Source organism: Pteropus medius, unplaced genomic scaffold (genome assembly GCF_902729225.1).
Source record: "Pteropus medius unplaced genomic scaffold, Ma_sr-lr_union100, whole genome shotgun sequence".
NCBI classification, from domain to species: Eukaryota; Metazoa; Chordata; class Mammalia; order Chiroptera; family Pteropodidae; genus Pteropus; species Pteropus medius.
Window position 1 is genome coordinate 38,693,647 of NW_024340849.1, and position 23,408 is coordinate 38,717,054.

Sequence of the window (23,408 nt, forward strand, 5' to 3'; positions counted from 1 at the left end):
TTGTTTCCATGAATCTGAAAATCACTCTCAAACTTTAGGACTACAGTGGAGGAGTGGGTTAGTTGTGTGTCAGAGTGTGTTTGTTAAAATGTAGATTATTCAGTTTCATCCCCAAATATTTAATTCTAATCTGGGCTGAGATCCAGAATTCTTCATTTTCAAATGTAACTTGGGGTAGATTCAGATACCTGTGTCTTGAGAATCACATTTTGAGAATGCTCTTGAGGCATAAAAGACTCTAGATAAACAAAAGACTTGTGAGATACAAATAATTTGTGCAACCGTGGCCTCTGAAAATAAGAATGAATTACTTTTTTATTAGGTTCCTGTGACCTTTGTTGTAAGGATAAGTGAGCGCCACCTGGGTGTAGGGCTACTTGTGATTGCCTAGTGCACAGGATAGTAAACAGTGGCTGAAGCAGTTATACATTTTTTTTTATTCACTCCAATTACTGAGTACTAGCTATGTGCGGCAATACGCCTATTTCTTGACATGGTTTCATTTTCACATCCATTGCTCATTGTTTCCAATTCTTGTAATTGAGTTTTTATGAACAGGGCTTGAAATCTCAGAGGATGTAGATTTAGTCTTTCTTTATCCAACTCAAAAACATTTCATTGGGTGCTCACGAAAACCCATAAGATAAGTCAAAAACTGATATTATCCTCATTTTACAGATGTGAAAACTTTAGAGCAAAGAGATTAAATGACTTGCCAAGAGTCACAGAAGATTGAAGTAGTGCTCGAATCTTGATTTTCTGACCCCTATCCTCCACTCTTTCCTATACACAACACCACTTTCTACATGAGTTTCTACAGGGATCCTATTGCATTTTGGATATAATTTGATTTTGACAAAATGTGACTTACATGAACATTTTCAGGACAAAGAATGTACTAATGTCTAAGCATGATACACCTGTACAGCAAAAACAAAAACAAAAACAAAACAAACAAACAAACAAAACAACATTGACATTCTTATGTCATTAAAAATACCCCAAAGGAAAAGACAAGGTTCTGTTTTCAAAATGAAGTGGTGTCTGCAATAAACAGAACTGAGCCTAATTACAGAGCATTATGCTCTGTCCCCCCAAGACATGCACACTGAATTCTCCTACAGGTCTTCCAAATGCCCTACGAAAGAGGAAGGGGCAGGTAGAAAAGGCAGTGCAGAATAGGCTCAGGAATGCAGACATACTGCCATATTAATTCTGAAGGGGACTCGGGAGCCACACCTTTGGTTTCTTGTTCCCAAGTACCATGCCAACCATTGCTCTGGGTTTCCTGCCTTTCCCAGAGACTTCTCTAGATTTTGTATTTTCCAGGGCACCAAGACCCTGTCTGGCTTTCAATAAATGTTCGGTAACAACAATAACACAGAAGTGACTGTTTATTCAGATGGAAATTAACATGGATGAGATAACATTCTGGATTTCTGTTTCCCACCCCTAAGACTGTAGGTTTATACACCGAAAGAGAGAATGGACTTAATATACATTTCTGTTGCTGATCAAGATTGGCAACACTTACCTTGGGATAGGTTCTTCATTATTTTCAAAATGTTCTCACGTGTATTAGCCTCCTTAATTAACCAAATACCTGTGAAGTGAGCGGGATAGATATTTATTATAGATATTTATTTCACTTGACATATGAAGCTCAGAGAGATTAATTGATTTGCCTAACATTGCAGTAATTGAGCTTGTCTGAATTTGAACCTGGCTCTTGACTCGTTTAAACTCTTTTATTTGTTTCACTACATAGTCGAGATGCTCCTCTAGCTGGAGAGTGGGCATCGCCTTTGAATTCCATACTCTGCATCATGGTGCAGTGGTCAGAATGCCCTGGGTCTGATTCCCAGTTCTGTCTGTCACTTGCCTTGATCAAGTCATTTAACCTAAGTCTCAGTTTCTGTATTACTTGGGACTTCTGGTTATTTGTGACAGAAACTCAACTTGAACTAGCTTGAGTCCTGGAAGAGATTCACTGTTGGTATAACTGGAAAGGTAGAGGTATAACACAGCATGACGGGAACCAAGGTCTTCTTGTGATTGGGGCTCCTCTCTCTGCTTCTCTTGGGCCCCACTTTGAGTCCCTCCTACTGCAATTCTGCCTCCCTGTGCTATATGCCGAGTAGTTACGTCCTGATGTGTGTACAACTTTGCCCTTCATCCCAGTTACATTTCAGAGAAACCTAGAAAGGGTTTCTTTCTCCTGGTCTTGTCACCCTAAGACTGTAGCCAGAGGTGTAAGCTACTGCAATGGCCCAGCTTGAGTCACTGGCCTTGGAAGGCACAGGGCACTGCCTTGGCTTCCCTCAAACCACATGCCTGGGGTGAGGCAGGAGCAGTTTACTAGAAGAAGCAAGAAGCTGTTACGAGATGAAGAGGGAAAGGGTTCCGGCGGGCAAAACCAATGGATGTGCACTATGGATTTTTAATCTGTTGAGAAGAAATAATAAAACTGACTTCTAGATTCTTCGATAAGAATTATAGATGCATCAAAAACTACCAAATTTACATCTTCAGTCCCAATACCTTACTGACGTTCTTTTTCTTTCTATCTAGAAGACCAATGTTAAAAATCCTTTGTATAGCACCAAGACTCCTCCATTATTTGCCTTTCAGCTTGTCCCTTGAGGCTTATCTCTTTTCAGTCCCTTCTGGAACTTCATATTCTGATCTTATTAAACCTTCTCGAAAACAGCACGCTCCTTCTTATCTCCAGATCTAGCAGGTAGTTGGTTACTCTTGACTATACGTTGAATTAATTAACTAATTAATTAATCAGTAATAGTGTCTGGCCCATGGTGGGTGCTCACAATGTGTTAGACATATGGTAAACATGGCCTTTTAAGCAGAGGCCAAGGAATAATGATCAGAGAAGGATGAGTTGAGGAAGGCTGGACAGAATGTGAGGGTCTGCACTGGGGAGGTCAGGCCCAGGAGGTCCAGAGGCTCAGCACCGAGAAGAGAGTTTGGGGCACAGGCTAAGTTGGTGAGGAACTAGGCTGAGGGAGAGGGAAACATCATGATGGCCGTGAAAGTGCTGGATTAGGAGACATGTTCCAGGCTTGGATCTACCTTGAACTACTAGCTTTGTTCCTTTGGCTAGGTCATGTGTTTCTCTGATCTTTATCCAGGGCACATTGGGAAATCACTATATTATACCAGATTGGTTTCATTAGAGTGTAACATAATTTTTAAAGCTATAACATACAACTGTATAGTTAGCACATATAAATTAAAAGTATAATTATTAAGCCTTCTAGAATTCATTCTTGTGGGACTTTATCTTATAACTTTGCCATTAGGAAGCACAAATATATTAGCTCTGAGATAAATCTATTTTGACATTTAAAAAGTTGTTAAACAGTTGATTGTGAAGAAATTAGATCATTTTATCATGTCTAATTTCCATTCTTTATAAAGAAATACATGGTAAGCTTTAAGTTTTTGTTATCTTGTAAAAGACTTTCTAAAAGAATTTTTTATATATGAAAAATTTTTATAACCTAACTGTAATTATCTTTATATCAAACCTAAACTACGTTTAAAAGGCAATTTTTAGAAAGTCTTTTAAAGAGATAATACCAAAAATTAAGGCTCATTTCAAGATCGGATTTTTTAATCAGGAAAGGAAGGCGAGTGTAATGAAATGAGCAATTTTTTTCTTAGAAAGAAAAGGTCACAACCTATTCCTGTAAGACAGAGGACTCCATTTCACATCTAAATCCATTTTGCATTTCTGACTAGCAAAGTACTGAGCTAAATCCCCACAAGATCTGATTACAGCAGGTTCTTGGACAAATGCTTATCTCTAATTAATAGTATTTTCATTCACACTTAACTTTGTGGTTGCATGACATAGCTCTTCAAATTGTATCATACCCTGGTAAAACCAAACTGATTTAATAAAATGATTTCCCCAATGAATCGGGGATAGTCCCAAAGTTAGAATCTGGAGTTAGCTGATGTTATTTGGGAAATGGTTTTTATGGTCAATCCAGGAACATGTCATCAGATTTCTTACACAAATTTGTTCCTAGGAGAGGGAAGCTGATCCCCTTCAGTGATTAACCTTTGACTTTAAAAGTTCTTGCGATTCTGTGTCTGTTCATGGAGAAAAGGAAGGGTGAGGTGTCAGAGTTTCTACAGTCGTACTGATCACCTCTGCTCCTCGAGTCCCAAAACAGACATGGCTCAGTTTATGTTTTATACTGGTTCGTTTTCCCTTCTTAAATTTCTTTTTCACTTAAACAGGCCATTATATGTCGTCCGAAACCACAGATGAAAAATTTCCACTTGTTCACATAGATGCTGGCAGACATTGTGGGCCCCTTGTTCACAGAACTCTATGGGCACCCAGTGGCAATCCCATGGCTGCCCCAGCTCACCCAGTATTTGCAGCTGCAGCAACACTTGCCGTACTGAGTCGGGGAGAGCATTTTGCATCAGAAACCATGGCTGGAGAGGATAGCACTAAAAAAATCCAGTCCTCTATGTCATCTTTTGCCGGTTCCCTCAGCTGATTAGAGCTCAAGGAAAAGAATGCTAAGGCCCTGGGTTCTTTCCCACTAGGGATCTGCGAGTTTGTACTCTTAAGTCGTCACTGCTTCCCCTATCAGTCTGCTTAACAGAAAAGCACTCCCCCATTATGACCCTACTTTTACCCCATCCCCCACAACCTCAAAGTCCTGGATATTAAAATAAAGTGAGATTCAAAGTCATTTTTTAAAAAGTCTGTGGCCAAGCCATGCAGAGGTGTTTGTTTGTTCCCAAGTGGGTGGTAAGCTGAAGTCTTAGGTTTATTTTCATTTTCAAGATCTGGTTTGGGGGCTTAATGTGGGAAATTAGGTGATCATGAACGAAAATAATTGTGCAATCACATATGTTTGATTTATTTTAAAAGAACGATGAAGAGAAAAATCCCAGCAGTACCTTATAGTTGTACTGCTGCATTCCTTAATATGTTTGTCAAGAAGTCTTTTCTAGTTTTGAATCTCTCATTGCACATAATATGTGTTATACAAACATTTTCTAGACTCTCAAATGGAAAGTACACTAACAACTTGTTCTGTTGAGAAATCTATTTTAGAGCAGCCTTTGCATGAGTCTAATAATGGGTTCATTTCATTGTTAGAACTTTCCTATTATTAGAGACCCCTTTTAAAATGTGAAACAATACTTGCCACCTGGTAAATTTTTCCTCTTTGTTGAGTGAATTAACAAAGGAAGCCTTCCAAAGAAGACTAAACCCATCCTCTGCCAAATTCCATAGTGTGGTGTCAGGGCATTCATCATCTCTGGAGGGATTGCTGAAATTTAGTAAAGGCCGCCTTGAGCTGAACGACATATTCCTTTGGCAGCGGGTGGGTTGGATGGGAGTATTTCTATACAATTTGTTTAGCTTGGACGATGCCAGGAATCCTAAAGACTTTGCTTTCCAGGGTAGATAAATAGCTTTGCTTTGCAGACAGAGGATCAGGAGGAGAAAGTCACCCAAGGCCTAGAGGAAAAGCAGGACATTTATGGAGGTCAGAATCACTCCTCTCCTCTTTGTCCTTTTATCTTACTCTAGAACCATAAATCTCTTCTCCATTTTAAATTGCCTCATTCTCTACCAACATGTGGTAGAGATTTTGGCCAAAGTATTCATTAAACCTGATGAAGCCCCAAGGGGAAAAACACAGTCTCGTGTCTCCCTCTGGTGGACGATTATAGTAATTCACATACGACTCTGCCAAACTAAGGGATAGATTTCAGAAATAAATATGCAAAGACTATATAGTATACGCCGTAAAAATATTTTAAGATAACATTCTGTGCATCATCATTTTCATACAATATTTAGAACCTTAAATAATATACTCACCTCTATAATATCCTGTTTTATTTCAGAGAATTTACTTTCACAATGAAAGCTTAAATTAACAGTTCCTTATAACTGAACAGCCAAAAGAGAGTCCCCCGCCACACCCTCACCAGTAGATGAAAGAAGTAAACTATTTGGTTCATTGCTGTTTCCATTCAACAGAGAAGAACTAAGCATGGAATTTTGTCATTTGTAGTGAACTGCTGGCGGGATTCCACTGGAAGTTTCTCCCTTACTTTTACCTTAGTGCAGAGAGAGTTTAACTCGGGCTTTAGCATTTATTCTGGAAGCTTTCCTCAGAGCACCTTCCAGGGAGTACTCACTCCCATGCCTTCATCTGGGGCCCTATTCCCTAGGCAGCTCCAAGCTTTTTGAAGACTTTTCTTGGGCTCGGACACCCAGTCAGCGGCCGTCTGAATCACTCTCTTCAAAAGTGGACACTGAGGAACCACCTTTGCCTTCTTCAGGTCTGACTATTGCTCCTGTTCTTTTGTTATCATACTAATCTTTTCTTCCTCAGGTTCAGACCGCACCTGGTATGGTCTGGATGCTGGTGTTGGAGCAGCACATTGTATTTCCCTCCCAGTGAGCCTCATTCCCACTGTTGGATTGACAGGGTAGTGTTGATTTGTCGCTACATATTTTGCTCTTTTGACATTTGTAAGGTTAACTATATTTCCATTACCTTAAATGTTCTTTCCCTTAAACACACTATCTCTCTAGTCTACTTATAAATAGTAATGATCTCACCTGTAGTACAGTTAGGTTTAAATAAATGTCATTTCCTGATGTTTAGCTACCAAACTAGAATCTGATGTCATCTTTTAATTTAATTCAATTTTTAAATTTACATACTGTCAAATTGACTTTTTTAAGAGAGAGGGTGTACAGCTCTAAGAGTTTTAACACAAATAAGTTTGTGTAATAAATATTACAATCAGTATAAAAATCACTTCTAACAGCCCAAATACTCCTTGATGCTATTTCTTTGTTGTCATATCCTCCCCTCTCCCTGTTCCCCAGCAACCACTGTTCTCAGTTCCTACAGTTTTGCACCTTCCACAATATCACATGAATGGAGACATATAGTATGTAATCTTTTGCGACTGGCTTCTTTCACTGAGCATAATGTCTTTGATATTCATTCATGTTTTTGTTTGTATGTTACAGACTGAATGTTTTTGTTCCCCTAAAATTCATATGTTGAAGCCCTAACCAGCACTGTGATTGTATTTGGAGGTGGGTATTTTGGGAGCTAATTAGGTTTAGGTGAGGTCATGAGTGTGAAGCCCTCATGATGGGATTAGTGCCCTTACAAAAAGAGAAAGAGACTCCAGAGCTCCCTCTCTCTGCCTTGTGAGGTAATCCTTCACCAAAAACTGAATCTGCCAGCACCTTGAACTTGGATTTACCAGCCTCCAGAACTGTGAAAATAAATGTTTGTTATTTAAGTCATCTGATCTATGATATTTTGTTGCAATAGCCTAAGTTGACTAAGACAGTATCAATAGTTGGTTCCTTTCTGTTGCTAAGAAGTGTTCCATTGGATGGATGCACACTTTTTTTATATTCATTTACCCATTCTAGTACATTTGAGTTGTTTCCAGATTTGGTGATTATGAATAGAGCTGCTATAAACATTTATGTACAGGTTTTGGGGTGAACATAATTTTTATTTCTCTAGGATAAATAAGTAAGAGTGTCATTGATGGGTCATAGGATAAGCATATGTTTAATTTGATAAGAAACTGCCTGTTTCCCAGTGTCTGTACCATTTTAAATTCTCACTAATAATATGAGAGTTCCAGTTGTTCCATTCAGTACTTACTATTGTCATGATTTTTATTTTAGTATCTTAATAGATGTGTAGTGATATCTTATTGTGCTTTTAATTGCATTGGCCTAATGGCTAATGATGTTGAGCATCTTTTCATAAATTTATTTGCCATTCTATATTTTCTTGGGTAAAGTATCTGTTGAAATATTTGGCCCATTTTTTTTTAATAGTTTTTTTCCTTATTGTTAAGTTTTGAGAACTCTTTATATATTCTGGATACAAATTCTTTAATGGATATGTGATTTGCAAAATATTTTCTCCCAGTCTATAGCTTGGGCTTTCATTCTCTTAACAGTGTTTTTCACAGAGAAAAGGTTTACCCCCTCTCCTTTTTTAAAAAAAATCGTGAAGATATATATCCATCTTAGCTATTTTAAGTGCACAATTTATTATAACAACGGCATGCAATGTTACCACATTACCACTGCCTATATCCAAAACTTTTTCATCACCCCAAACAGAAACTCTGTACCCATTAAACTGTAACTCCCTATTTCCTTCTTCTCCCATTGACTTTTATTCTACTTTCTGTCTCTATAAATTTACCCATTCTAGGTGCCTCATATAAGCAGAGACTTTAAGTACATACAATATTTGTGACTGGCTCATTTCACTAAGCATGACGTTTTCAAGATTCATTCGTGTTATAATATATATCAGAATTTCATTTCTTTTTAAGGCTGAATAATATTCCATTGTTTGTATGTATCTCATTTTGCTTATTCATTCATTTGGTCTCCCCTTGGGCTGTTTCCACCTTTTGGCTATTGTGAATAATGCTGCAGCGAACATAGGTTTATAAGTATTTGTTTGAGTTTCTGCTTTCAGTCCTTTTGACATATACTTAGGAGTGGAATTGCTGGGTCATATGGTCATTCTATGTTTAGCTTTTCAAGGAACCTCAGAGTAAAGGTTCTTAATTTTGATTAAGTTTAATTTGTGATAAGTTCAATTATTTAATTTTTTAAAATAAATTGTGTGTTCAGTGTCATGTTTAAGAACTCTTTGACTAACCTGAGGTCTCAAAGATTTTCTCCTATGTTTTATTCTGTTTTATAGTTTTCTGTTTTACATTTAGACCTATGATCCATTTTGATTTAATTTTTGTATAAAGCATAAGGTTTAGTTTGGGGTTAATTTTCCGTATAAGAATATATCAGTATTCTACCACCATTATTAAAAAGAATATTCTTTCTCCTTTGAATTACTTCATATATTTTTCAAAGTAATCAACCATATTTGTATGCATCAATTTTATTTCATCAGTTTATAGCTGTATCCTTTCTCTGATAACACACCACCTCAATTACCATGTTTATTAGTAATTTAAAAATCAGTAGTGTGAGTTCTCCAACTTTGGCGTTTTTCTGAAATTATTTTGGCTATTGTAATTCTTTTGCCTCTCCATGTAAATTATGGAAGCAGCTCATATTTATCTACAAAAAATTCTGCCAAGATTTTTATTGGAATTGTATTAAATCTATAGATCAATTTGAGGAGAATTGACATTTTAAGTATATTGAGTCTGCTAATTTGTGAACACAGAATGTGTCTTCATTTCTTTAGATATTATTTTATTAACATTTTTGTAGTTTTCAGTGCATAGAGCCTGCACATTCTTGTTAAATTTGCACCTGAGGATTTAATTTTTTGGAAGATATTCTAAGTGATATTGTTTTTAAATTTTAGTTTTCAATTGTTCATTTCTAGTATTTAGAAATATGATTTTTTTTCCTTGTGTGTGTTGACCTCATATTCTGCAAACTGGTTAATGGACACCATGAGAAGCAGGTAGGTGAGTTAAGACATCTTGCCAATACCTTAGTCACAAAGACTACTTGTTGGCAAGGAGCACTAGTTTTAAGACATCTTGCCAATACCTTAGTCACAAAGACTACTTGTTGGCAAGGAGCACTAGTTTCTAGAGGTTGTGGGATGGACCCATGGGTGAGGGTGGAGGAGGGGAGATATCTGGGAACTGGGTAGTGGGGAGGACCCACAAGGCCCTTTGAAGAACTCATGCATGTGCCCCGTAAGAGAATTTGCTTCAGGAAAAGTCAACACTAACCAGAGATGCACTGAGCAAGCCATTACTGCATCCATTTAAGTAAGGAGATGGTTGTCCCTTTCCTTCATCCTCCTCCTAGTCCTAATACATTGAAAGTGCTAGAGCTTTTAAATCAGATATAAGATTGCATTTTTTGTGTTCTAAGCTTTGAAAAGCAAAAGTAAATAGAAAGTTATACTATGCAAAAACTGGCAACACTGACTTAGAGCCACTCATGCTTTAGCCTCAGCTTAGATGTCACTTCTCAGGAAGGTTCATCCTCTAGATTGGATTAGGTGTCCCTCTGATAAGCTCCTGTGTTTCTGCATTTAACCCTATTTTATCACATATCACAAAGTATTTAAGTCCTGGTTTATTCTTTACGTCATTAAACTGAAAGTATATTGAGGGCAGGGAATGTGTTTTATTTACCAATGTGTACACAGTGCCAGCATGCTGCCTGCCACCTGTTCGGCATTTTAGTATATGCATTAGCTGAATATGTAGAGAAACTGCATCCTTGCTATAAACTGTCTCATCATCTTAAAAATTCTACAAAATATTTCCAAAATAAAAAACTTTCTAATTAAAAGAAATATGGGGAAATAGTTTTTCAATGGATATATATATATATATATATATATATATATATATATATATATATCTATCTATCTATCTCAGAGCTGACTAAAGATGAAATGAATTGCCTAGGGAAGTAATGAATTCCCTGTCACTGAGGAGTATTCATGTCTAAACTGAATGACTGCTTGATTTGGGGATTTGTAGTGATTCAGATTAATAATAGGACTAGGTCATCTTTAAAGTTCTTTCTAACCCTGAACTACTAATTAGTGTTTATTATGCTTTTAAATAGGTTATTATCTATTAACTATTAAATTGAGTGCAACATTCAATTCTTGAGTGGATGCTGATGTCCTCTAAGCCTCATCTTATATATTACTGAAAACAGAATCTAAGAAGCTAGGAACAGCCATTCAAGAAAATGTTTTAAAGTAATTGGCTTACTTATGATAATTCAGATAATGCGATTAGTCATTATTTATCATCGCAATGGAGAAGTGAGTCTGCATTAATCTGGTAAGTGCCGCGATGATTCTTATATCAGGTAACTTGGGAATCCATGTCCTAAGAACTACCAGGTCCATTTTTACTATCTCAGCTTCTGCTGGGGAGGGGAAACCTGAGGTACTGGTCTCGAAGGGCAGATGGGGAGCTGAGGGGAAAAGAGGGGGAAGCAGCAGAGCAGTGTTTCCACTTCGGCTGCATGTTAGAACTGTCCGAGGAGAGGTTTTACGAATCCTCAGAATCCTTAGGAGTAGGACCCAGGCCTCAGTCACTTCTGAAGCTCTCTAGGTGACCCCAGTGTTGAGCCAGGCATGAGAACCACTGCAGCAGACGGAGGTGACTAAGCCAGGCAGGAACTGACAGTGTTCAGGAAAGGTTTGTTGAATAGGATGAGGAAGTAGACGATTTATTTATTTTATAGGTAACTTCTTTATGCATCTGCTGTCGTCTCTTTAACAATGGCTTTCGATAGATGTGTTTTGAAAATAATTTATGTTTATGGCCATGCCGCCCTGAACAAGCCCGATCCCATCTGATCTCAGAAGCTAAGCAGGGTCGGGCCTGGTTAGTACTTGGATGGGAGACCACCTAGGAAGACCAGGTGCTGTAGGCTTAAAAAATAAGGGATTGTAAGCTGACAAGGTCTTTGCAATCTGTGAGGTCAACCAAGGGTTGCTTTAAAAAAAAAGAATTTATACTTTTAAGGTCAATCTTTTTTTTTTTTCAGTGATTGAGGAAATACTTATACTTATTCTCCTCCCTCATTATTAACAGACACAGATAAGAAAACGCAATGTTAACTAATAGAATTAAATAAGGAAAAGGCTTTGGGAAAGCACGGAGAGAGGGCTTGCTGGCAGTGAGCGTTCTCCTTGGCCAGCGGCGTCCTTACTGCTCTCTAGTCAGCTGGGTTTCTGGAGCCATCAAACTAAGCAGTGCTTGGACCTTCCAGAAGGGTGCAGACACTGACTCAGGAAAGTGTCTAATGACTTTTATTTCATTTCCCCTAACCAACTTACCACAAAGCAGAGAGGACTCGTTTTGCATACCATCCCATCTGATCAGGTATGCTAAATTTCATACAAAGTCAAGGAGCACACCCTAGTGAGATTTACACGTTTTTCTTTAATAATTTACTGCTTCCTGCTCCTGAAAGTCTAGTAAACCAAAGAACAATGGACTGGGGAGAGAAGGAATTGTTCTCATCTTTAAAACAAGAAACAACATGGTTTGGCATAAAGCAGGACTAACTTGCTACTGTAAACATCAGCAATCCTGCACAGGCAGCTGCACTCTGGTGGCGCCCCCCCCACACCCAGGGAAATTTCAGACGTACACCCTGGGCCCGGGCAGCAACAATGGAGAATGGGACCTGTGGTCTTTTCCCAGGTTTTATCTTTTGTAGGCATCAATGTCGAATGTAGTAAGTCAGCTACTAAGTTCTCCCAGAAAGAGTTTGGCTTCCTCTGTTTGTATGGAATTTCCTCCAAGTGTGTGGCTGGAGAGACCCAAATTCACAAAGAACAACAGTGTGGGGCGGATTAATGTCACCTGTCTTTCCTTGTCTGCTCTGCCTCTGGGGAATAAGAATGCACTTCAAGCAGTACAAAACAGTGCCAAACAACTTGAGAGCAGAGGCTTTTAATTCCCAAAGATTTTTCATTAAAAATTATACATATAGTACCAAAATGACAGGAAAAACATATAAGCTTTATCGATGCCCTCAAAGCTAAATTGTACACTCTACCCTGAAAAAATTGTGTTAGAAATGGTTAAGAACATGATTTTAAGATACATAAATATCATTATGTATCTTAAACGTTGTTATGTATCTTAAACATCGTTTGTGGAAGCTGACACAGACGTTTGGCTTTTGCTGACTGACAAAAATTAGGAAACAGCTTGTTTTTATAAACTTTTTACTCAAAAATAGTACTAAAATATTATAAAAACTTATTAAGTAGATATTGGCAGGAACGGATTATTAAAGCATAGATTCACAGATGTTAGAGCCAGACTATACTTTAAAGATCATCTAATCCACTGGTCCTAAATCTTAGGGGGCATTGGAATCCCCAGGGGGGCTCCTTAAAGCACAGGTTGTTGGGCCCACTTCAGAATTTCTGATTCGGTAGGTCTTAAATGAGGCCTGAGGTTTGCATTTTAATAAGTTCTCAGGTGATGCCGATACTGCTGCTCTGCGGACCACACTTTGAGAAACTTTTGTCTAGTCCAGTTTCATTTTATAGTTGAAGCAACTGAATCCTGAAAGAGGTCAAGAGTCCGGCCCTCTCGTTAGGCCCTGTTCCTATCCAGGGTAAACCCCACTTGTGTGCAAGACATTACCCTCTCTCAAGGACATTGTTTTGATAATTGTCTCTTCTCCTGGCATCAACATCTCCTGGCATTAACTCTCTTGTTAATTATGTTGCTCAGCATACAAAGGTTCTGTGACAGCATCAGTCTTAAAAAGAGTTCCCTGGGCTCACATCTATTCCAGCCACGCCCTACAGAAATTCTCAGAGGGGTTGCCTGTAGTTATTGTTCCATTTCCTCTCCTCCCATTCTCTCCTGAATTCACTTTAATCAGGCTCTCATTGGATCACTTTACTGAAACAGCTCTTGTCAAGGTACCCACAACCTTTATATTGCCAAATGCACAGTCGATTCCTAGATCTTGTCTCGCTTGTCTAACCAGCAGCTTAGTTGATTATTTTCCTTGAAAACTCCCATTGGCTTTGGGACACCTCCCAGTTCTCCTTCTAGTTCATTAGCCACTCCCTCTCAGCCTTCTTTGTTGATTCTTCCTCCTTTCCTTTATGTCTAATTATTGCAGTTCCCTGGAGCTCAGTCCTTAGACCTTTTCTTCATCTACATGTGTTCTCCCTGTGATCTCATCCTGGAATATTGTCTATCCGCTAAAAATTCAAATATTTATGTCTCCAGCCTGGACCTCTTCTCCTATACTCCAAATTCACAGTAGTGTGTAACAATCATGTGAGCTAAAACTATGCAGCATTTTTAATAACCAATGAGAAAAATATGATTGTTCTGGAACCTTTAAAATGTCAAAATTAAAGACTTACTGTCAATTATAAATATATAGGGAAATGAATAAATACAAACTAGTATTAAAAAACAAATATTTACTTAGTTTACACTAATTTAAAACATTAGAAACATTGAGAATTAGTGTTCTATTACTTTGTAAAATACTTATCAATAGCAGGTCGAACCGTGCTTGTCTTCATGTTGCGTAACAAGGTATGGAGTGAGCATCTTTTCTATGCCTCGGTGAATTGTCATAGTTTTTTTCTAAGGTTGAATTAACTTCTAACATTTTAGCCTTTGTGCTTTCATTGTTGTGAAATATCTCCAGGAGTTTCTCTAATGTGAACTTTTTTTTGCCAGTATTACCTCCTCTGGGACATCTTAATCTTTTGTTACAACCATTCTCCCTCTTTGTGTCACTTGAGGGCAAAAAGACCACCAGAAGTTCCCAGATAAGATGTGCATGCTCTGTAGGTAAGAACTAACTTTCAGTGTTACCACTTTTTTCTTTGCTACACGTTCATCTTTATTGGCCAATTTCTTCTTTTGAGTACCCATTCTGGTGGAATGTCATATAGGTTTATCACTGGGAGACCAGGAGGCAACACGATAACACACTTTTCTGTCTGTGGGAACTGAATAAGTGATGCACAGTGACCAATCACAAGCAGGCTCTGAAAGAAGTGACGTGATTGGTCACTGATTATGCATCTGTTATTTACAGGCTGAGGAAGCAGGGAAGTTATATTGTTTGCTGTCACTCACATTTAATGTACTGTGAGTAAGTGGAATTCATTAGAGGACTGATGTTATTTAATGAAACCATGGTAACTGAAATTTGTGCATAATTTCGGAATTGTGCAGAGAGAGAACTGCCTGCCTGCCTGCGTTCAACTGCCTACTTGATATTCCCACTTGTTTATTAAATATCTTATACTTCACATGCCCTAAATTGAGCTTTTGATTCTTTCTGAAACCAAGCTTGCAATCCTCCTTGAACAACTCCCTTCTTTTAGTTGTTCAGGCCAAAAACTTTGGAGTCATTTTTGACTCCTCACTTTCTCTTATACTACACATCCAATTCGTCATCTAATGTTGTCAACTCTATGTTCAAAATGTAATTAGAACCCTACCATTTCTCAGGAGCCCCACTGCTGTCATTCTCATCCGGGCCATCATCATCTCTTGCCTAGCCTCCTAACTGGCGTCCTCACCTCTACCTCAGCCCCACTACATTTATTCTTCATAGCAATCAGAATGATTCTTTAAAATGGATGCAATTGATAAAATTGATGTGACTTCTCTGCTCAAAATCCTTCAATGGTTTCCTGTTTCAATCAGAGTAAAAGCCAATCATTCTATGATGATCTCCAGTACCCTTCGTCATCTCCACAAGGTCCTATGTCATACCTCTCTGTCCCCTCTCATTTCATTTTCTATCCCACCCACTCTGTTCTTGTTACACTGGTCTCCTTGCTTTTCCATGGACAAGCCAAGCATACCTTGCCTCAGGATCTTGGCACTTGTTTTACGCATCTGGCATGTTTCTTCCCCTTATATCCATATGGCTCATCCCTCATTTCCTTCATGCCTCTCTGAAAATTTCACATTTCCCAATACATGCAAAATAATATCCTTCTTTCCACTCCTCACCTGGCAATCTCTTATTCCCTAATATTTTTTTTTTCATAACTCTGTCACTATCCAACATATTATATATTTATTTGTATATGTTTTCCCTGAAACTGGATTATAACTTTCACAAGGCAGAGACTTGGTCTGTTTGTTTAAAATTTTATCCCCAAAGCTTAGAACAGTACCTAGATCATAGTAGGTCCTCAACAAATATTTGTTGAATGACTAGATGATGAATATTGCTGATTTGTGGCAGTTCTAAAGAACCACTTCTCCAAGAATGGCTTCTGCCAAAGAAGACCTCGTCTAGAGTGATGATCAGGACAATGACCTTAGTATTTTTGTTTGTTCTGATTGGAGATGCAGAACTGTCCTAGAAGTGTAAAAATTTATTGAAAATTTTCTCATACAAGTTAGTTCTTGCCTACAGAGCATGCACATCTTATCTGGGAACTTCTGGTGGTCTTTTTGCCCTCAAGTGTACCTTTTTAAATAGTTGTGAAAAATGATTTTTTTTTTGTATAAATAATTTGAAACAAACATATTCCTTATAGTTTGGCTATTTTTATTTTCTTTCTTTTCTGTTTCTTTAAATAATAAGGGTAAATGGAAAGAGGGGAAAAGAACAATGCTAAAAATCCTGGAGCTGATCATTTGTACAAGAATCATGGTGCAAAGAATTTAAGAAAAGGGAATATGTAGGAACCTGGAAATATGGTGTTGGGCTGGATTGATCTTCCTTTGAAGTTTTTATCAGACACTTTTTATGCAGACATTCTTTTGGACCCCACTTTTTACTCCAGCCATTGCTGAGATCACCAGCTGCACATAGGTGTAACTTGACAACACCGTATCAGCCTCGCTGTGTATTTCTTACTTTCTGCCCCACGGCTTAACTGCTTGCACAAAGTGGGATGCCTACAGAAACTCATTTGGGCATTCTGGAGCATATGCAAACTAACAGATGTTTAATGGGGGATAGGAGTTGGCAGATAAATTTTTCTCTCTTTCATCTCTTGGGTTAATAATTCTGAGATACATTCTTCATGTTTCTCTGAGAGGGTCCCAAGGGGATCAAGCCTCAGTTGCTCACAGAGGTAAACAACTTGAAAGACTAGCTTCTCCTCTTCTTGCTTATACTCATCCCAGTCTCCTCCTCTGGGTCCTTGGGATCACATCCCAAAATAAAGTACTCGTACACCAGGCCTTGTTTTAGAGTATGCTTTTGCGGGGGAGGCTAGGTTAAGACAAAGCTCAAAGCAGGAAGCCTTTTTTGAATACTTTTGTTCTAAATACAGAGGGAAGCACAATTTTCTATAAACATACTTACCTCTGAGATGTTCCCTCTTCACTCAAAGACCTCCGGTAGCTCCCTGGACCTGCATAATAATGCTCCTTATTGATGATCCAGATCCTTATCATAGAAACTGAAGCGAGGTATGTTACACTCTGACCCTACCTGAATAACTCTAAACTAGTCCTCTTATTTTTCCCGGATTTGCCATCCACATTTTTGCGTGTGTGTGTGTGTGTGTGTGTGTATGTTTCCTACAAAGGATTGATTAACTCAAGACTTATATTCTTCTAGAACCTTCCCCAACCACTTAGCTCACAACAATCCTGCCTTCTATGCATCCTTGCTGCACTTTTCGTTTGGACCACCTATTTGGTACTTACACCATGGTGCCTTAAATTATTATTTATCTCTTTATTTATATGTTCTGACTCAACTTTATTATAATCATCTGTGGGAATAGATTGTATCTTACAATCCAGTATCTCTAGCAGTACCTTACACAATGCCCTGAACAATAAATACTACTGATGCTGAGATTGACATTGTGGTGACATCATCTGAATCAGTGTTTATCAAAGTGTATTCATGGGGTATTAATAGACATTATAAGAACAAAAGTGTTTTGTGTTCAATTAACTTCAGAAACCCTGGAGAACTTCTCTGAGTCTTTAAATTAACCAACTTTCATTGCAAATCTCTAAGATGAAAACAACATATGCTTTTCCCAAATTTATTTGGCCATAGAAAATTTTTTTCATGAAGTATTACCTTAGGCTAGTCTCTTGAAATACAGGCTTAAACTTTAAAAATCCCAGGTGTCTAGAGCAAGAGTGAGGGTGTAGGGGATGGATGCAAGTTTCAGAGGGAGATACTATATGGGCTGAGAGAGGCTTATAATATACATAAGAGACAAAATATTCACATCCTAAAAATCACTAATGAACATGTGTCAAACTTTGTCAACTGTGCCAGCTGAGTATATAAGAGCTGATGGGATATATAGAAAAGGCATAATCAAATCTGGATGGAGCAATCTAGTTTTCAGGACGTACATGTGACTGTGAAGATCCCTTGCAAGTATAGGGCTCCTGGAAACTTACTTTGAAATGCCAAAACGAGAATACAGACTGTAGTTACCTATAAGGACCATTGCTTCACATACCAATCATTTCTTACTTGTTCTCAGGTCCATTCCTCACCCTTCATTTCTATGGCTCTCTTACTATCACTTCAACTAAATTTGTCTGGACAGATAGTGGAGGGCAGAAGAATGGAAATCCCTGCCCCCACCCCTTTCTTTCTCTGCTTCTGAGTGTGTTTCTAGTTTCCAGCAGAGGCTGCATCTGTTCTGAGGTTTCTGGGTTCTGGGGTTCCATTAACACCTCCTTCCCTGTCCTTCTAGATGAGGTAGTGGCTTCTTGATTTGGTTAATCTCTGGGTGGCTTTACCACCCCTATTTGTTTTATCAATGCTTCTACCACAGGTGTAACCAATTCACTATTTAAATTTTTATTCTCAGACGCCAAAGGGGCAAAACCCTAGATGCTCATATTCTGAAAAGCCACAAAGCCAGTAACTTCTAAACTTTATAAAGAAATGTCATGATGGGGTTACACTGACCTTTTACAATCTGCGTCTCAAATGTAGAAAGATTATCTAAAAATTGTAACTTGAATACTTTGTAATTTTTCTCTTAAGAAAAGACCCATGTAAGTCTTTGTATCAATACCAATGAACATGTTGCTTCATTATAAAAAATATATATATATATTTGTTGAAATACCTAAAGTCATTTCTGTTTTTCTCTGAGCGAAATGCTACATACTTATATGTTGCATCTCTTGTTGACTGTGCTCCATTCAGAGCAATACCTTATGTCTTTTTTTTTTTTATATATTTCTCTGTAGTGCTATACACATAGGAGGTACTCAAAATATGTTTACTGGAGGGAAAAAGCATGACCATTCTTTTAATTTAAATGTGCTTATATGCCTACAAAATTTTAGAATATCTATGTATCATTGTTTAAATGCACAAGAAGGAAAAAATCTTTCTAGGAATATATTGAGTATGAGGAGAACCAGAAAGTTCTCCAGAGTACTGGGGAACTGGTTAAGGAAAGTCAGAACTTTTCTAATTTCCAGGACATTAGAGAGAATAATTTTATTTAGGTCAAATCTCCTTGGGAAGAGAAGACTTTGCTTTAATGGTCCTGTTTGTTTCACCTTCATAAGGCCATTACCTCCAAACAGACTGGGGAGAGGAGATACCTCAAGAAAAGAGAGGATATATTAATTTTAAATTTCCAAAAGTACTTTATCCTAGATAGCTGGGCTGTCATTTTTTAAATTGTAATGCCTTAGAATGGAATAATTTCAATTTCTGCCTAGAAAATGGGGAGGGGGGTTGATATTTAATCACCTTTTGCTTAACAATAATAGATATATAGGTGTATGAAGAGGTAGAGAAATCAAGAAGTAGACTAGAAGAACATCCAAGGGTTCTTCAATTCATTTAGAATATGAAAATTTCAATTCTATCTTACTAATTTATAGAGCCTCTGGGATGTCCTGATCAATATTGCACCATAGATTTGTCCTTAATATGTCTATTACTTGAAAGTATAAGAGGTTCCATACTAGTCAGGGTTCTCCAGAGAAACAGAAGACAGATATATATAATTTTTTTTCAAGAGATTTATTATGAGAGTGTGAGGGATTGGCTTATGCAATTACGGATGCTGAGAAGTCCTCCTATTTACCATCTGCAAGCTGGAGGCCTAGGAAAGCTTGGTTAGTCCAAACACAAAGGACTGAGAACTAGGGGAGCCCACAGTATAAATTAGATTGTGTTTAATGTTTGTGTAACTATAGGTACCAGAGGCTTCAAATTCTTGTATCCTTGTTTGTCTCCCCTGTGAACTTTGGGCTTCTCTAAGTACTGTTTCTTAGAGAGATTCTGTATCTTGCAGGTCTTTCAGCTACAGGCCACTCTTGTGATACTGAGGCCCCACTGGTGTCAGTGCTGACGGTAAAATGCGAGGGAGGGGAAGCATTCCATAATATTATTTAACCTCAATTTTGTGAGCTGTGTCCTTGGGCTGTGACCTTCAGAAATGTGTCTTAGCTCTACTTCCCCCTTAGATGGGGCAGGAAGGCTAAAGGCAGAGTCTATGAAAATTAAGTGTAGGCATAAACTGTTTGGGGCCTTAATTTATATTGTCTGCTCCTATAAACAGTGATGGGATGATCCATGGTGATGTTAATTGGCTCATATTTCCTCAGTGGGTTAAAGAAATGAAAAGGAAAGTCTTGGACTGAGAGACAAAATGCAGATGAACTAGTAAGATATTGTGACTGACAATCCCAGTGCCTATGATCATGTAGGATAATACTTTAAACAAGAAAAAAACAAAAAACAAAAAACGCTGCATACAATTCCGGGTTAAGAAACAAGGAAATTGGGTCATTGTCGAAAGGTTGAAGTGTGTTTGGCAAGTTCTCTGAATAGTAAAGCCATGAATTTGGCCCCATCTTGTCTCCTGGCTCAACCACTGCTCCTGAATTATGGTTCAAGTTTGTTAGTGAGTTCAGGGCTGGGGTCCATGCCCTCATCACATAACCTTGAACCAGGGCCCCAAATGCTTAGATTTTCTCACTAAGAAAACAAACATAATGGTCACCACTAAACTAAAATATCAAAGCCTGGGAATTACTGGCCTGAGGGAACAATACTGGCACTGAAATTTCTGAAAAGGAACATCACATTCCACAACCAATGAAAAAGAGGATTTATTATAGAAATTGGCTCATAGGATTATGAAGGCCCAGAAGCTCCATAATCTACCCACTGCAAACTGGAGAACAAGAAAGCTGATGGGTAATTCAGTCTGAGTCAGAAGACCCAAGAACCAGGAGAAAATGGCTTTTCTAGCTCAAGCAGAGAGCAAATTTTCCCTTCCTCCATCTTTTGTGCTATTCATACCCCCCAATTGATTGGCCGATGCCCACTTGCATTGGTGAGGGCATCTTCTTTACTCAGATGCTAATCTCTTCCAAAAATAAACCCAGGAATAATATTTTACCTAGCTATCTGGGCATCCATCAAGTTGATAGGCCCCTATTAGTTAACCATATTTCAAAAAAGCACACCCAGGAATAATATTTTACCTAGCTATCTGGGCATCCATCAAGTTGACAGGCCCCTATTAGTTAACCATATTTCAAAAAAGCAAAACCACAACAAACAAACAAAATCCTACCTGCTCTCCAATGATAAAAACTGATAGGTTGTAAAGCCTCCTGCGTATATTATCTAATCATTTCTCAGGCTCAAGTGACTTAACATTTTTTTGTAGGCTTAGAAAGTCTCAAACTCTTCAATAGTGGCACTTAACCCTTAACTAAATAAATACAAGGAAGGAAAAATAGCATCTTCATTTTTTAAATAGAGAAATTAAGGAAGAGAAGGATATCTAGTGTATGGCAGCAGCATTTGAAAAAACTCCAACTCTCTTCTTCTGCTGAAAATAAGCCAAGGTCTAAGCCACACCCATGCCCAGTTTCTTTCAAGATTTTCTTACTTCTACCACATTTTTGACTCTTTGAAACTTCAAGGTTCTTCTTCTGTGCACCTCTATTCTTCTGTATTAGCATTTTTTAGAGAATGTTCCTTGAATTCCTCTGAAGATGATTCCTATACATAATAAATTTTGGAAGCCACTGTTTTATTTTTCTGTCTTTATTGAAATATAATAGACAATTAGTTGCTTGTATTACATTGTATAATTCAATGAGGATTTTTTTTCACTTATAGTTGGCATACAATAATATACCAGTTTTAGTTGTATAGCATAGTGATCAGAGATCCATATAACTCGCAAAGTGATCACCCCACTAAATCTAGTACCCCTCTTCCCTCTTACATATTTATTACAACATTATTAACCATCTTCCCCATGCTACACTCTACATCACCACGTCTATTCTGCAACTATCCATTTGAACTTCTTAATCCCTTTGCCTTTTTTGGACCCCAACTCCCCTCCCATCTAGTATCCCTCTAAATATTCTCTATATCTATGAGTTTATTTCCTCTTTTGTTGTTGTCATTTTTGATTTTGTTCTTTAGGTTCTACATGTATGTAAAATCATGTGATATTTGTCTTTATCTGACTCATTACATTCAGCGCAGTACCCTCTAGGTCCATCAAGAAAATATCTTTTTCCATCCCCTTCCTTTTAGTCTGTATGTCTTTTAATCTAAAGTGAGTCTCTTGTAAGTCTTGTTTTCTTATCCATTCAGCCACTCTATTTTTTGGTTGGAGCACTTCATTCTTTTCCATTTGAGGCAGTTGATAGGAATATAGTTACTACTATTCTTTATTCCTGTTTTTGATACATGTTTTTTCTTTTTAAAGAAGTCCCTTCAACATTTTCTGCAATACTGGTTTGGTGGTGATAAGTTCCTTTAGCTTATTTTTGTCTGGGAAGCTCTTTATCTGTCCTACTCTAAATGATAGCTTTGCTGGATAAAGTATTCTTGGTTGTAGATCCTGGGTCTTCATCACATCAAATATTTTGTGCCAAACCCTTCTGTCCTGCATAGTTTCTTTCGAGAAATCAGCTGCCAGTCTTGTGGGTGTTCCCTTGTAGGTAACTATCTGCTTTTTCTCTTGCTGCTTTTAAGATTCTCTCTTTGGATTTAACCTTTGGCATTTTGATTATGATGTGTCTTGGTGTGGGTCTCTTTGGGTTCCTCTTTCTTGGGACTCTCTGAGCTTCCTGGGGTTTTATGTCCATTTCCTTCACCAAGTTAGGGAAGTTTTCCATCATTATTTCAAATATATATATTCAACTTCCTGTTCTCCCTCTTCAGGTATCCCTATGACATGGATAATTTTACCTTTAATAGTGTCCCACAGGCTTCTTAAATTATTATTATTGTCTTGGCTTTTTTTTCTTGCCATTTTGATTGAGTGTCCTTGGCTTTCCCATCCTGTGTATATGTCATTTGATCCCCTTCTTTATTCACTTTGTTTATTCCATTTAATATACTTCTCATCTCAGATAATGTGTTCTTCATTTCTGACTGGTTCCCTTTTATAATTTCCATTTCCATTTTTATGTTTTTTATCCCTTTGTTGAAATTCTCACTGAATTTATCTACACTTCCCATAAGTTCATTGAGTATCTTTATAACTAGTGTTTTGAACTCTGCATTTGTTAGATTGCTTGACTCTATTATTTCTGTATTGCTGTTCTGTTCTCTCATATGGTTTCTTCTTCTTTGTCTTCCCATTTTGCCTGCCTTTCTCTGTCTGTTTCTATATACTAAACAAAGCTCCTGTCTCCCGGTCTTAATAGTGCGGTTTTGTGTAGTAGGTGTCCAGTGGCACAGTCTTGAGAGGAGTTCAGCTGCAGGCCAAATTTAGCCCAAGCCTGTGCCCCCTCTGGGGCCACCTGTTAAGATTCAGCAAGCAATCCACAGATGCTGTGCTTATAGTTGCCTCAAAAGGCCACATCAGAAACCTAGGCCAGCTGCCTCTTCCAGTGTGAGTCTCAGCAATGAGCACCTG

General features: G+C 37.9%; 1 long non-coding RNA gene and 1 other non-coding gene across 2 annotated transcripts in view; both read left to right on the forward strand.

The window, feature by feature from the left end:
* The window catches only part of LOC120587609 (uncharacterized), a 254,268-nt gene that overhangs the window by 111,342 nt on the left and 119,518 nt on the right, over positions 1–23,408 (forward strand). The gene's annotated exons all lie outside the window — the stretch shown is intronic.
* On the forward strand, positions 11,343–11,461 carry LOC120591328 (5S ribosomal RNA). Its single transcript, XR_005649878.1, has one exon. It is a non-coding gene; the product is annotated as a 5S ribosomal RNA (ribosomal RNA).